We start from the raw sequence: 16986 nt of genomic DNA, 5'->3' as shown, positions 1-16986 counted from the left end.
AACGACGGCTGCTATTGTAATTGAACCAATTCGGACAACGAGTTCGGGCAGCCGTCATACAACTCCAAAAGGTAATTCTAAATATTTGAAATAAATAGTCAGAGTCATGAGATTTGGCAGTCGTGTGTCTAATTATAGGTCACATATATCGATGAAGCTTTGGTGGAATTACTAGACAGGTTCGGGTAGCTGACATAGAGTTCCAAAAAAGTTTTAAATATTTAGAAAAATAATAAAGTTATATTCAAGAAACTTGGCAGTTGTGTGTCCAATTAAAGGTCAGACAGATGCATGCATTTTCTATAGAGTGGTTTGTCAGGTTCGAATACTTGGTATACAACAATGAGAACTAATTCTAAATATTTTAAAAACAAATTTTATAGTCAAATTGCTAAGGTGCAAGGTATAATTGGGTCGGTTTATACCGACTGAAACGATTTTATTTCTTTTATTCTAAAATTACATTCAATTCTTCATATTTGCTACTTTCACATAAACTTTTGAAATATTTACACTTTGTTATTGCACATTTTCACATAATTGCATATATATCTATGCAACTATATATGATATGTAAAAGTACGTCGAAATATCCGATTAATTTTCCAACAAAACAAACAAACAAAAATTTATTATTAAATTTTAATTTTCGAACTTTAGTTTTACTATTTTTATGAAAACATCATAAATTTGAAAATTAATGAGAAAATTTACAATCTCTTGAAAATCAACACTGAAAATCCTAAAGAAAAACAAAAGAAAATATAAAAAAATTATAAACTTAAATAAATCACTAACTAGATTTCATATTTTTAAAATCGATTTTGTGTTATCCTTTACACCAATAAATTTTCAATAAATTTTAAAATCATTTCCAATAACAAAAACAATTCAATAAATTATGTCGCAAATATACTCTAAGGGTTTTCTATACATTTTCTCTTTTAGTCTTCTAATTTTATAAATGTAATATAAATTATTTTAAAGAAATTTTTCATTATTTGAAAAATTATTATGCGGTCTTTCTTTGTTTAAGAAAACTCCTATGTTGGATGCATTATGCGTTAAGAAAAGTTCATTGCAAAAACTTTGTGAAGCGAAGAATTTGCGGAAAAGTATTATACTCACTTGAATGCTCAACCGACGATCTCACGATCAAGAAATACGTAACAGGTTTCCTTCTCTAGGTTACCTAAATCTACTGTAAAAACTACATCTGGCTGCCTTTTAGAAGATGATTTAGTAGTTTGAATGTGTTATTTTGCGGTTAGCGAAATGGTGACGTTATTCGAAGGAATTTCTTTCAGCAGAGTTATTGATATTTTATGGAATGAATGAATGCGATATTGGAAATTTCTTTACTGGATATTACCCAACAAAAGCCGAATAAATCTGATTCGACAAAATATCCCTTGCACATGATATGCATTCAATACCGTATTTTTCAGCTCAGGATTTCCTTCGTTTCGAACAATCCTTATTTAATTCTCTTACGCTTGTTTTTGGATTTGTGCTTAAAACGATAAACATCAAACGAAGGAGAACTACAATAAGTCATAATAATGACCGGAAAAATTCTGGAGAAAAAGATTTGTGCTTCCATATATATATTAAAAATTTTTGAGTTAAAAGTAATAATCGAAATAAATATAATCATCCAACATTTAACAAACAACTAACAGTAATTGTCTTTTATTTTTTAATATTTCACCTTATTCGCATTCATATTTTTTTTATTCCTAAAAACACTTATTATGAAACGATTTCATCCTTTTGATTTCAGAATAAAAAACACAATATTTATTCAAATTTAAATATTTCCGCCATCGTTTTGTTTTACCGTTAATAGCTATAAAATGAAAATCTGATTTTTAGCTCCTAATCCAATAAATTTGAATTTTCCACATTTTCATATTGCAAAGGAAAAAGTAAAAAAAGAAAAATAAGAAAAAGTTTATGTGTACTTATAAAGGAGCAAAGAAGGATACACAATTAGACGAGAAAGAAAAATAAAAAATAAAAAAAAAATAATGGCACGGTAAAGAAGATTATTTTTGTATATTTACATATACTCAAATATATATATAGATAACTATATTCACAATGTATATATTTAATAAAAATGTAAGCACTGATATATTGGTGCGAGACAGAGAAAATAAATAGAAAAAAATATAGTAAAAAAAATTATAACTTCGATTATAATTGGTGCCGTTATGTTAATATAACACCAAAATTAGAAAAATATTTTTCATTTTTCTTCCATTGATTATTATTTTTTCCTCATTATGTGCACAAAAATAGATTTATTGTGCCCCATTGAACTTAATTTAAATTGGAAAACGGAATATTTTTTTCTATTTACAAAATCTATAGGGAAAAATTATCAGGATTTTATTCTTGTCAAATACAAATTTGTCGTTTTCATAATTTTTCATTTATTAAAGCGATTCTTCAATTACAACAAGAATCACTTGATTTCAAAGTTTAAGTTAATATTAGGAATCTGAAAATATGGTAACAAAATTTAAAAATAGTTAAACTTTATACGCAAAACCACTATTATGCAAAGGTTCTTAGAACTCTGACGTTGTTGAGGATCATAATAATATTTTGTAATTACAATCCTTTTTTTGATATCGAAAAAATTTTTTCATTATGAGTTTGTAATTTTGAAAATTCAGAAATTACAACATACGTTATTTAATTAAAATTTTAATTAGATTTCGAATTACAGCATGGCCCAAAATCAGCCTATTACTGTTATTTACATTTATTTATTTCTATCTTATTCCAGCAACGATATTTATTTTTATAATAAATAAACTATAATAGCTAGAATAATATAGAAATAAAATAATTTTGTAAAGCAATTTAATATTAATTACTACCATAAAAATAAAACTAGCCAAATAGATGAGTATAAGCTCTAAATAATAATTCTTGCATAGTTCAAAAATTTGCAAAATTTGAAATCAGCAAATATCGTTTATCAAGCACATTATAAATTTTAGATGACAATAGATAAAATTTAAAATTATTGCTAACGTTATCTATCAGTGATCAACCCAGAAGCAACGTGTATGCAGATGTACCTAAAACTACTATTCTGATTTCGAACAATTTGCAAGCTAAATAATCTTTTTTAAATACTAATACTTGAATTATAAATGGGACTCAAAACATCACAATTACAAATAAAAAGTATAAAATAATTGTTTTAAAACATTGCGTTATTTTGTCAAAAACAAATAATTTTCGAAAATAAACAAAAAATAAAATTTTAAATCCAAAATTATTTCTCAAAATAAGTTAAGTTAGTGATACATGTTGTTCGAAAATCACGAAGTAAATCTTATATTTTTTCATACTAAAAGCTAAAAAGAAATATCAGGTTTTTGAATTGGCTCTTGAAATCTATTGTTATCTTACAATGATTTATTCGCAATAATTTTTGTCCTGCACGACAACTCTAATGCGTTTCAACACTTAACAATAAATATTTTATATTACTAGAATAAAATTCGTTTTATCACCTAACCCTTCAGAGTTACTATAACGCAGATTTTGCAAATTTAAAGATTTCGCGTTTCTTCAATCTTACAAACGCTTCAAACTTCTATAACAGAAAAAATGTGACAGAAACTGTACTCTTATTCGAATATATATAATCATTAAGAGCTAAACAATACAATGACAAAAATTATAATTATTACTCTTGATTAGCTAATTACGCAAAGGCATCTATTATTTTTTTTCTCCCAAAAAGTATGCAATAAGTTTTATTAGAGCTACCTACTACTTTCGCACAAAACTTTGAATTGTGTGCGATTCATGTAATGAAGAAAACAAAAACAAAATAATTTAAATTTGATAATGATTTGAATTTATTTCATGTAGTTTAATATGATACCATCAGTGCTGTAGTCGTAAAATTAGCATAGGGTATACGCTTGAGAATATAAATTTTTGGTAAAAATAAACAAGGTTATTTTTAATTATATTTTTATTTGAAAAAAAGACGTAAAATATTACATACAACTTTTACATAAAAATGTCCCATAATGACTGCCGAGATGCATCTGTATTTTTTCTGGCACAAACTCTTGACCTAGTGTCAGTAGATGATCTATGATGTAAAAGCCATGATTGAACGTATTTTTAAATATAATTAAACATAAATTTCCTGTCTTCAACCAGCGGTCCATAATTAAACAGAAGAGTTATTTTCGAAAGCTAGTATAAGTACAGAAAATTTAAATTTCACTTATTTTAACATTACCAAAATTTAGATACTTACTTAATCGATTTGTTTTGAATAAAATCTTTATTTTATTTATTTTTTTAAAAAACAAACACCAACTTTTCATCAACAATTAAAAACAATTTAAATAAGCTTTTAAGCCAGTATCAATAAACTCACTTAAAGAAGTTTTCAAAATTATATTTTTTTGAAAATCAATGTTATTTTGTCAACAGCTTTTGCTAACTTCAAATAAACTAAAGAATATGCAAAATTAACGTCCACAATAACGTAGTTTAGCATGGTTACCATAGCAACTTTAGTTAAAGAAGAGTATTTGATAAAATTCAAATATATTTTCAATTGTATATAATTAGAAGAAAATCGTTTTAAATCGAAAACCAAATTGTTTATGTATTAGTTTACTTCACTGCTGGATAAATACAGCATTGGTAATAAGAGAACATCTATCTTGAAGAAGTCGTTTTTACCTTTTTTTGTAAATGATTTTAACATCAGAAAATATAACTTTATTTTTATTTAAAATTTAATTTTTTAACATATTTTCTATTAAGCAAACATAACTTTTAAATATTAGGAAAGTTTAAAGTTTTCATTTCATTGTGGTTTTAAACAAAATTACCATTTTCAAAAATTAAAGAATTCTGTTATATTCGTTTTCCGTTTTTCGTTAAAGGAGGCTTGTTTGATTATTAATTTGAATATAGTTGATATATTTTTCCCAAGAAATTTTTACTAAATGAATGAAATATTTTGTGTGAATTGTTAATTTGAAAATTTTTTGCAATTTTTCAGTACAATTTTTATCATCATTTTTTTTACTATTACAAAGAAAGAAAATAATAAATTTTTAATAAAGAATTTGAACAAAATCATAGGGTATACGCTATTTTTAAGTAAAACCACTAGGTATACGCTATCTAAATTTTAAAAGCATAGGGTATACGGCGTATACCCCCGTATACCCTCCACTACAGCACTGGATACCATATGTTTTTGCTTTTATAGTTACTTATACTTAGACGCCAAAGAAGTGACAATTCTTGAACTACAATATAAGTATAAAAATAATATTATGATAATTTTATTTTATTTGGGACAATCTTATGAAGTAATGTCATTAAATTTAAAGACACCAACAATTTTTTCAAAGATTAGCATTTTAAATTCTTCTAATTATTCAAATGAAAAAAAACATACCCTGTATACGATAATTGCATATTTTTTTGGCAATATACATTAAAATTATAAGATCCTATTAAATTTATTTTCCTATTATTGCTGATTCTAATATTAAGAACTTTATGATAGTATATAAACCAAAATTCGTGTTTAAAAATAAGATTAACGCAAATTTTCTTGCTACCCTAATTTTTCTCGCCATTCTAATATCAAAATTTTACTTTTAAAACAAATCTGATATCAAATCTTTTCAAATTTATGCTTTTTTTTCAAATTATAACAAAAGTTGGAAGTCTATGTATACACGTAAGCGCCTATAACTATGATAGAAAATTTAATAGAATAATAAAACTTTTAAAAAAATTTATTTAATTTAAGTTGTATAAGAATGATAAATATTTGGTATAATTAAATTCGAATTTATTTTTGTCTTTAAAATATGGTATGATTGCCCAAAAGAGCTATGTATAAAATATAAGATTGATTGATTACTTAAACGTGGAGAGCTTTTTATTTTCGAAATATCACACATATTTCATAATATACAATATACAATATTATTTTAGTTATACATATATTTACAATATAAGAAAATTTCTATATATTATAACATTAGATTTGCGTATTATAATGAGTATATTTATATACATATATATTTACATAGGTACTATAATATATGTATTTATATTATTATGGATTGTTGAACAATTTTACTACTATTTATTTCTAAATCTATATACAAAGAGATAAAAGCCAATAATTCTAATACATTTGAAAATGTTTATAATAAAATAAAAAAAATAATCACCAAAAATTTAATTTTACTTTCTTGCTTACACACATATTATGTGTATATATATTAGTACAGAAATAAAATACAAATATGATCTAATTACTTATACATATATATACTTATTATTTCATTATAAATAAATTGAGAAATGTTATTCTATTCTGAGAATATTGTTTAAATAAATTGAATTGTTTTTCCAATCAAAAACATTAATAAGTTTGAAATTTTTAGATACTACAATGTTAAGATTATTTTTAATATTATAGATTTGGAATCCTTAATTTAAAATATATAATAAAACCGTGAAGTATGTAGAGTTTCTTAAATACATTAGAGTTAAAAACAAATTTAATAGTACAAACTCGTCTAAATAGTTCAAATTACATAACAAATTTACACAACTCTAGCTAAAGCTTATTCAAAAATCATATGTGTATTGCAGAAATATTCTTAATCTTAATATAGTTCTATTACATTATTTTTTAAGTTCTTTGAATAATAATATTTGGAGAGCCTATATATGAAGCTAAGTTCAAAATGAATGCCTTTTAGGTTAATACGGGTCTAATATATGTACATATATTCTATCATTCTATTATGTACGTAGACTTATCTTTATTATTTTCGAAATCAATATGTTATTTGCTCCTCTATTAAGAATATACACAATATGGCTGTTCGTTATAATGAATTTTTTTTTTCAATTAAAATAATCATCAGTAAATAAAAGCAAACTCAATTTTGTTTTTATCTATATATTATTAGAGTGTTAATTTTCACGAATACAAAGTTACTGAGTACCTGTTAAGTTATCACAAGTATTTAAGTGTTTTTTATTAATTTATTGGCAACATATGGAAATATAACATATATACATATTATACACGACGTTTATTTCATAATAAGGTGTATATATATAGCGTGTATATTATAAATAATTAATTGTTTATATAAATTGATAAATTTGTTTGATGTATAAAAAATATAATCAATTGTTAATTTTAATTATTATTTTATAAGATAATATATTATGTAAACATTACATAAATATTGCATACTATATTGTAAATATTATTTGTATAATAAATGTATAATATGAATATATTATGTATAATATACGAATATTATAAAAACTATAACATGAAATATACATAGTATTCTACTTTTAAAATTTAATTTTCAATATTAAAAGGGTAATTCAATATAATTAAATATTACGCTAAGAAAATCATAATTAAATATATGAACTTAGTACTTATATGGAGATCGATATTATTTCTGTAGATTTTTATTAACAATCACAATGTTATATTTTAATTTATACAAGACAGAAGAATTATCGACCATTTATAGAACAGAACTAATTATATAATTATAATATAATACATTTATATGATATACATATTTTGGACAATTTATTTAAATAATTTTAATAATAAAAGAAGAAACTTTGAATTTTTTAATTATATTTACTTTTGGATTTTTGAAATAAAATGTAGTAAACGAGAAATGCATCAATTTGCTCTTAATAAGCTTAAAAATGTTAAGAAATGTTCTTAAACTTATAATAAATTTGCTAAGAAAACTATTACAGAAAACTAAATTTTAATTGTTAAAAATTAATTTTATAAAATGGACAATTATAAACTAATAAAACCAAAATCAAAAACACTTCTTAACATATTTTCGAGAGTAAAGCGAGAATTTTACAGGAAAGTAAATAATAATGATGCGTACATATTTAAAAAATTGATTTTAAAGCTCAAGAAATTCTTTATCCAGGATCCATTATACTTAAATGGAAGTGAATAACGAAAAAATTAAAATTCAAAGACAGGTAAATAAGTAATCAAATAAGTAAAGCTACCTGATTTTCCCTAAATATCATATACTTAGTTCTAAAAATAAATTTAACAAGAAGATCAATTTTAATAGTAATAACTCGAGAAAGATACTGGAATAAATTTAGTGTCTGATCGTTTATCTCGCTACTTTACTAGACAAGTGAGAAGAAAGTAAGTAACTGTTATATATTTGTATAATGGAATTTTCGAGTGAAAAAAATTTCGTTTTTTTTTCGAAAATCGCTTTTTTCCTAAAATGTGTACAAAATTTATTCACATTGTTTTTGAAAGTGGGACATCCAGTCGATAATTTGAGAAAAATGCGGAAATCCAATTGAAAAAGTAAGTAATCTTATTTGAAAAATTAAATATCTATTAGAAAACCGGTGAATTCTGATTTGAAAGTCAATTAAAAGTGAGTAAAAAAAGGGTGATACCTGAATCTATTCTATAATACAATTTCGGAAATATTATTTCAGACATTTCGAAAGGGATTTTTTTTTTAAGAAATTTTCAATGTTTTAATCAATAAAATAAATAAAATATTTAAAATTTTATACTTTATGAATTGTATGTATAAATAAGATTTACCTTACAATGTTTTCAAAAATTTCATTTTAAATAATGAAAACTTTATATTTGACTCCTGTTATGGTTATAATAAATTATTTTTAATATTTATAAGTCTATATTTTTGCACATCATTTTAATAATTTAAAAATTTTATTATATTATATTATTATATGCATACATTTATATAGGTATATATATATATGTTTTTTATCATTATTCTTATTTATATATAATATACAAATTATATAATTTTTATATTATACATTTTATATGCATATATACATATGTATGTATAATATAAATAAGTTTTAAATTCAAAATATTTATTATAATTTCTTTTTTGTAAATTTAGATTTTAATTAATTCACCAATATACATAATTTGATTTAAGTACATTTATATATATATATATACGTATGTATCCAATTATATATTTATATATATGTATGAAAACATATGAAAAAATTTGATATATAATATATAATATTTCACAATTATATATTTATTATTTTTGTTTACTATAAATAAAATATAAACATATATGTACATATATATATATAAATGAACTTTAATTAAAATTGAACTTAAAAACATGATAATATTAGGAAATATTAATTATATAAATATATGTTTGTAAAGATATGCACAGGAATATAAATGATTGTATATTATGAAACCATAATTTTACTATGTTTTATATATATATACATATACATAAATATTTATATTATATGTGTGTATGTACGTATGGAACAAAAATATATTTTTACATAAATAAATTATATACATAAGTATGTGTTTATATGCTATTTTTTTCGAGGAATTTGTATAATTATACACAGGCATACGAGTATACATACATACATATACTAATATATGGATGCAAATAAGTATTTGTGTTATTTTTTTTTTTAATTTTCTCTGAGTAAAAACAAAATTCCTTTATCCTGTTCTTTTTCTATTGTCTATATTTATAATACTTTTTTTCCAGTTATTATTTCGTCCTTATTTTTTTTTTCATGCATATTTTTTTTCTTTCCTATTATTTTTTTTCAGATTCTATTAAACTTATATAAACACCCACTTTAATTGTTCCACCACAAAATTAGGTGATATTAAAATAAAAACAAGAGCAAAAGCTAATTAAATAGAAAATCGGGATACAAAAAGAAAAAAAAAGAAAATCAAAAGTAAAAAAGAAAAAATAGCAAAGAAAAAAAAATTTAACCGGGACACTTATAAAATCTTTCAAATATTTCTCTTAAAACTTGTAATCGCATATATGAAGAGAAAAAAAAAATAAAATTTTTGTTTTGCAAATATTTAATTTTCACTTAATTTATTTGTTTATTTAAGCACATTAAAAATTAAATTTATTTTTATTTTTATATTTCCAATTTTATTTTATAGATTTTCAATTACTTTTTTTTTAATATCACAAAATTTATTTAATAAAATTTTTTTCCATTTACAATTATAATCAAATACATATAGCCTTTCAATTTATATGAAACAATAAATATAATATATATATATGCATATATACATATTATAATATTAAATTACACACCGTCACCTTCAAATACCACTGGTAAAAATTCTCTCAATTTGAAAATATTAAAAAAAAAAAAAAGAGAAACAAACGATAACGAAGTAAAAGAGATAGAAAAAAATTCAATTGCAAAAAAAAAAAAAATTCCTTTTATATTTTAAATTTTTCTTTTTGGGTTTTTTTTTAATTTTATTTATTTTTTAACCGGTTATAATAGTGTATCCGAACTAATTTCAATATGTTTAACATACTCAAGAGCGTTTCGAGAACTAACTGTTTGTATACTCGTATCGTATTATAGAAAATTTACAATAAAATTTGCTCATTAAAATATTATTATGAAAAGCTCTCCCCAAAAATGAAAAAAAGAAAACAAAAAAATAAAAAGAGACAAAAATATAAACTTTAAAAAATTTTCAATATCAAAATAACCGAAAATAAAAACAAATTTTTACAGAGTACATTTGTGTTAGTTTTTAATTTTTTTATTTTTGTTTTCAATACATTCTCAATAAAAATCAAGTATTTCATATTACTTACCACCACATAATATCACCATGAGAAATAATATTCCGAAATATTAAGCAAACATTTTACATAAGCCAGGACTCGTTTTTTTGCTTTTGGAATTTATATTTTTTTTTTGCAAAGGACAAGATAAAAAAGAATATAAAAACGTGCTGCACAATTCAAATATTTTGTATATAAACATGAGTGTAATAAGGATAGCTATATATGAATTGGCGTGTGTACTAAAATGGAAAATAAACAAAAAAAAGGAAAAATTAGTTTTTGTAAAATGAAAAATACATGGATAGTAAAAAAAGCTAAAAAGCTTCTTTTAACTGTGAAATTAATTGGCTTTTGTTTTTTTTTTATGGTAAGAAATAAATTTTACTAAAATTGTACTAAAATATTGTGAACAAACAAATTCGAATTTACATATATGTACGTATGTATGAATGATATACTTCATACTGATATACATACGAAAAAATAAAATGTTAAGCTTTCAATGTTTTTTTTATTTTATTTTTGATTTTAATTTAGTACTTATTTTTATATAATATAATTTGTGTTCTTTGAATTACATATATAAGTATATACATATAAAAGTATATGGAAAATGCATAATACAAGATGCTCTGTTCTAAGTATTAAAGCTCTGCGGAGGTAATTCGTTGGAGTTTTTTGGGAAATCGTGTGGGTGGGTGAAGGAGAGTGGGGCGAACTCAGAAATCTATAAATACTTACAATATTCTATAGCATTCAACCAAATAACCGATATTGTGAAAAATAACATAAAATTATATTAACACCAATTAATATTAAAATCAAATAAGATGGTCATTTAATTATTTTCTCACCATTTCTCACTATATATTTATCAGGAATAAAATTTTTTAGTTGACTTTTTTTTTAAAATATAAAATTTAATTTATTAAAAGTTTAATAATAAAATTTTCAAATATAAAATATTTTATAAGTTCATGTTTTAAAAATTAACAAAATTTTCAACAATTGAATTTTTATATAACAATATATACAAAGGAATAACTAATTTACAGAATCAGCAAAATGAGTAGCAAAATAATCAATTATACAGAGAATGAATTTTAATAAATTTTTGTAGAATTCTTAATAACGCAAAAAATCGAAAAACAAAAACATCTATTTGTCATTCATTTTTTAGTATGTTTTTTAAAACAAAACTTGAACTGGTATTAACTTCAGAAAACGTTTAATTTATTATAGTTAAAAAGGTTATTTCTAAATTTCCTTAATTTCCTTAATTAACAAAAATATAAAGTATTTTAATTCTAATAACGTTATTAGAGCAATATTAAAAATGCAGCATTAATAAAATTTTTAAGTCAGGGTTCTTACTCCTTAACTTGTTTTTTTCAAATTCTGTTAACAGCAAAAATTTGACGAATTTCAAATCAAATCATATAGGAACATTCTATATTTGTTTTTTTGTTTGGTACTAAAAACTAGGATTCAATTCCTGCTTTGCTTTTAAAAGCTTTTAATTTTTCTCTAAACAAAAACTAAAATTTAAAAAAGCCCTGCGAAGAAATAATTTAACAATGCGGCAACTCTGCTTTGCCATAAATAATAACAATTTTAATTTATTTTAAAAGCTCTGTAAGTGTTTTCGTGTTACGCAAAAATAAACATTTTTATTTATTTTTTGTTGTTTATTATTTTGAAAAACAATTAAAAATTTTTGAAAATATGAAGCTTTTTTTTCAAATAACGAATATTTTGCTTTTGAATACGTTAGTTGTTGTAAAGGATATTATAAAATTTATTCATCTAAGCTAAAATATTAAATTCATTGAAAATTAAAAATAAAATGCAATTATATCAACCATTTAGGCAATATAATTTAGATTTAGACCTTTGTGTGTAGTGTTGATGAAAGTATCATATTGAATTGTGAGATAAACTCTTCTAATACTTTAATGAATAAATCTTAATAGAGCTTTTTATGTACATGTGTTGAGTAAACATGAGTGAGCATTGAATACATTCTTGGAAATTCTAAATTAAAACTGCAGTCGCAACCCGTTACTGTTGTTATAAAGCAAAAAGCAGTCCACTTTAATTTGTAGCTCTGCAAAAATTTTGCAGCGAAATTTGTAGCAAAAATATCAAATATCACCACTAGATTAGATACACGTACACATATTGAATGTTGCCCTAAAAATATGCAACAATTATGTAAAATATTATTTTTTACAAATTTTTTAACATTACGAGCTATAAGTTTCAAGACCAATGTAATTAAAAGAAATATTAAATTATATAAATGTATGTGTAAGCATAAATTACGTAATTGGTTTCAAAAAGTTTTCAAACTGAAAAAACATTTCATTTGTCAAAATCAAACATGTATGCTCATATACTTATAAATATTAGGAATATTTATTTAAACTTAAACGTCAAACAAAACTAACAGAATCAAGTGAGTCTAAAAGTTAAAGCATGGGCATACAATAGAAAACAATTAATGCACATGTTTTATATTTTGATTTTATAAAAAGATTAGAAAAAAATCAAAGGTGAAGTACAAAATGATATGCTGAAAAAAAAATAAATTAACATGTTTTTCAATAAAATTCACATTCAAAGTTTTTTGATATAGAGCACAGATGCATATAAATGTACTTTCATTTATAAGATAACCCGGGTATTTTATATTTCAAGGCATTGTCGATCAGTACCTTATAATAATCATCGTTATTATTGCTATAAAAAATTTACGATGTACACGTAGTCAAATTTATTAACTAATTAGTTATAATAACGGTAAATATATAATATTTACCATTAGGCTTCTGCATTTATAGAGATTTGGAGAGCTTCCAATTTCGGAAATATAAGGCGTCAAAAATTTGAATTTTATGAATTTTCCTAGGCGATAACTTGAGAGATAATCGATGTAAAAAAATCTTTCTTCTAAATACACTGTTCAATAGTATCTAAAAAGACAGAACTAAACTAATTAGGACAATTTTATTAAAATTGTTTTGAAAAAGTGCTAAAAATTAAATTAAACTTAAGTAAACCATATGAAAATAAATTGAAAAAAATACTATGGGAAGTTTACACAGTATTCATAAACTTGGCTATCCTTCATCAAAATATAATTGTACAAAAAAAATATTTTTTTCTGTGATGAAAATTTCCATCAGTGAGGAAGTTTTTCTTAACAATAAAATTTTGTGTCAGATTTTTTCTTAAATTTTTAAGTTCTACATAATTTTTTATTTCTTTTTCACCATTTAGACAGGATACAGAGCTCTTGTATGATATTGTAGAATGTAGATAGTCATGCCTCAGTTTCGTAAATCATCGGGTTTTTAACTAAAGGCAGATTACTTAGCTGCCATACTTTTCTTTTATATTATACACATTTAAGGTTATTGCTCTATTTGTTAATATTAAATTTCGAAAATTATGGGAATATGATAGTTATTTTTATATTAATTATTTAATTTACAGTATCGTACATTATGCTATATATGTGCATATAATATTGAGTATATTTTTTATAGTGGCGAGACCGAGGTTTGAAATTGAGGGGTTTTAGTTGAAGGTACGGTACCATAAAAATTGCACCATTAATTAGGTTCTACATAATTTAAAATTTACCATTAATAATTCTTAAAACACAGATTTTTCTTATTATTATATTTGGTAAAAGATAAATTTCAATAATACTTGCAGCTCTTATAGTATACATTTATATTCCTTGAACAATTTTCGAAAACAGTATTTGTTTTTTAGCTCTAACTTTAGTTACTTATTTCTTTAGAAACCGAAATATTGAAAACAAATATTTTCATTAAATTCACATTCTACCTACAAGCAATAGAAAACAAATTTTTTCGGAGAACAATTAAAATCAATAGATATTTTCACTATTTCCGCACATGGATATTTTATTTTATTGCATTTTATTAATTGATTTTTGAACAAAAATTGCTAGACGTACACAAATAATTATATATGTATACATATGCCTACATATAAATATTCATTAAGTTTTTAAACAAATTTTATTCTTTTCTAAATTAAGTTCAATTAATAATATACTCTTGAATATTTCATTAAATGTACAAAATTTCAATTCACAGAAATAGATTCTAGGTCAATATAAATTTTATGGAAACTTCCAAGGAACTGATAACTTATCAGTATGTTTAATAAATCTCAAGCTTCCAACTTAATAAATAATACTTTTTATATACTTAATTTTCTCTATATTTTTTCATCTATATATACAAATACAAACTTTACGTTATTAAAACACTAGATTAAAGTTTATTTCATTTTTTATACTTATACGTTTGTATGATTATTACCAACCTCATTGCATATAATAAGGTTGGTTATGTGATGGCAACAAATTTTACATATCGAATTTTCAGTGGAAACTCACTTCTCCATAGTTTCGAAGCGCAAATAAACTATTAGAGAAAATTCGGTCTGTCTGTCTATGTGTCTGCTGGCTATGTGTGCACCCATGTATCGACTGTATCAAATTCGACTGAATCGATTTTAATAAAATTTTATATTGGAGTTTACTCTGACAGTACGAACATATTTTTTGGTAAAGATTTCAATGATCAGGAACTGAAATTTTTCTAAGGGCCAAATTTACATTTTTGCTCTTCTAAAGAAAAATCTTCAAACGATTTCCTTGAAATTTAATACTTAAGACCAGGGTGTTAAAAAGTTTGTAAATTTTCTGAATTTCTTGGAATTTAATATTTAAATTTTGTTTGCTACCAAAACTAGCTGGTGAACAACTCTACTAAAAGCCAAATTTAAATATCTCAAGAAATGTTACCTAAGAGCTTACTAGTGGTATTAAATTTGGAAAAAAGTGTTTAAAGGCATTCATACAGTAGCTCAGTTGGTAAAACGTTCGCCTAGAAAGCGGAAGGTCACTAGTTCAACCCTAATTCGAAGAAAAAAATTTGTAAATTTTTCTGCCTTATTAATAACTCGTTCCTATGATTACGTCATTAAACTGCTCTGCAATGTTATGAAGAAATTTCCATTAGGTTAATATTATTAATGTAATATAGGCAAAATACTTAATTAATTAATTAAGCGACTACACCTTGTATTAGTAATTTAGTAATGTTTAAAAGCATTTTTATAATCTCATGAATATGTGCTGTCCGCATTAGATTTTATTCTTCTTTGTAATCCAAACATAAAATCATATATACCCACATATTATGTATGTATATAACGTTATGTATACAATCTCATTCATATATAGAGATGTGTACGCAAACAATACTTTATACCTTTTTAATATATGAGTATTCCCTAAATAAATATCTAAGTTAATAATAAAACAAAATGCTTGTAAAATTATAAAGCTTATATTATAATTTATGAAAAAAGCAATGATAAAAATTTAAAATGTAGGTGTGATTTTAAAAATGTTTATATAAATAAAGTTAGGTACTTATAATATTATACCATAATTAAAGTAAATACATTATGTATTTGTTCTATGCATATTTTTCTATATATTTACTTGTTTTCAATTCACATTCATATATACGTTTTATAATAGGCATACTATTCCCAAGTACACACAAATTATTCTATTTATATGTACGTGAGTATAAAAATGCAAAAGCAAAATTTCAGTTCAATGCTCTATAAAATTTCAAGGTTTTCATGAACTACTTAAATTAGGTTAAGTATGAAAAGTATAGAATTTAATACTTTTTCGTATATTTTCAACTTACATAAATAAAATTTAAAAAACAATAATTATAAGATGTTTATTGCACGATATATGTATGTATGTAGGCATTAATGAAAAAAAAGTTCTAAATAATCATAATTTCACTAATTTAGTGTGAATTTTTTGGTGTCTCACACATTTAAAAAAAAAAATCTGATATATCAACCACAATGTGTACTTTTAATTCACATTAAGAAATTTTAGGTAAGGAATTATTCTTATTATAGTATAACGGAAGGGTTACTTACCTTCAAAATTGAAAATTTCGCTCTTAGACTAGATTTTTTTTTTATGATCGGTTATCAAATATTTCGTCTACTAATTCCAGGTAAATGTTTAAATATATAAAATTGACCCTTACGAAATTCTTGGTTTCCAAATCCTGATATATCAAAAAAATTGCTAGATCATTGTTTTGATAAACGCAGTTAAAATAATAAATTGCACGTTTAAATATTAAACTGCAAGTTGATAATAAAAATATTTTTAATACTG

Source organism: Condylostylus longicornis, unplaced genomic scaffold, assembly GCF_029603195.1.
Source record: "Condylostylus longicornis isolate FDR11 unplaced genomic scaffold, ASM2960319v2 ptg000004l, whole genome shotgun sequence".
Taxonomy (NCBI): domain Eukaryota; kingdom Metazoa; phylum Arthropoda; class Insecta; order Diptera; family Dolichopodidae; genus Condylostylus; species Condylostylus longicornis.
This window is presented reverse-complemented; position numbering follows the sequence as displayed.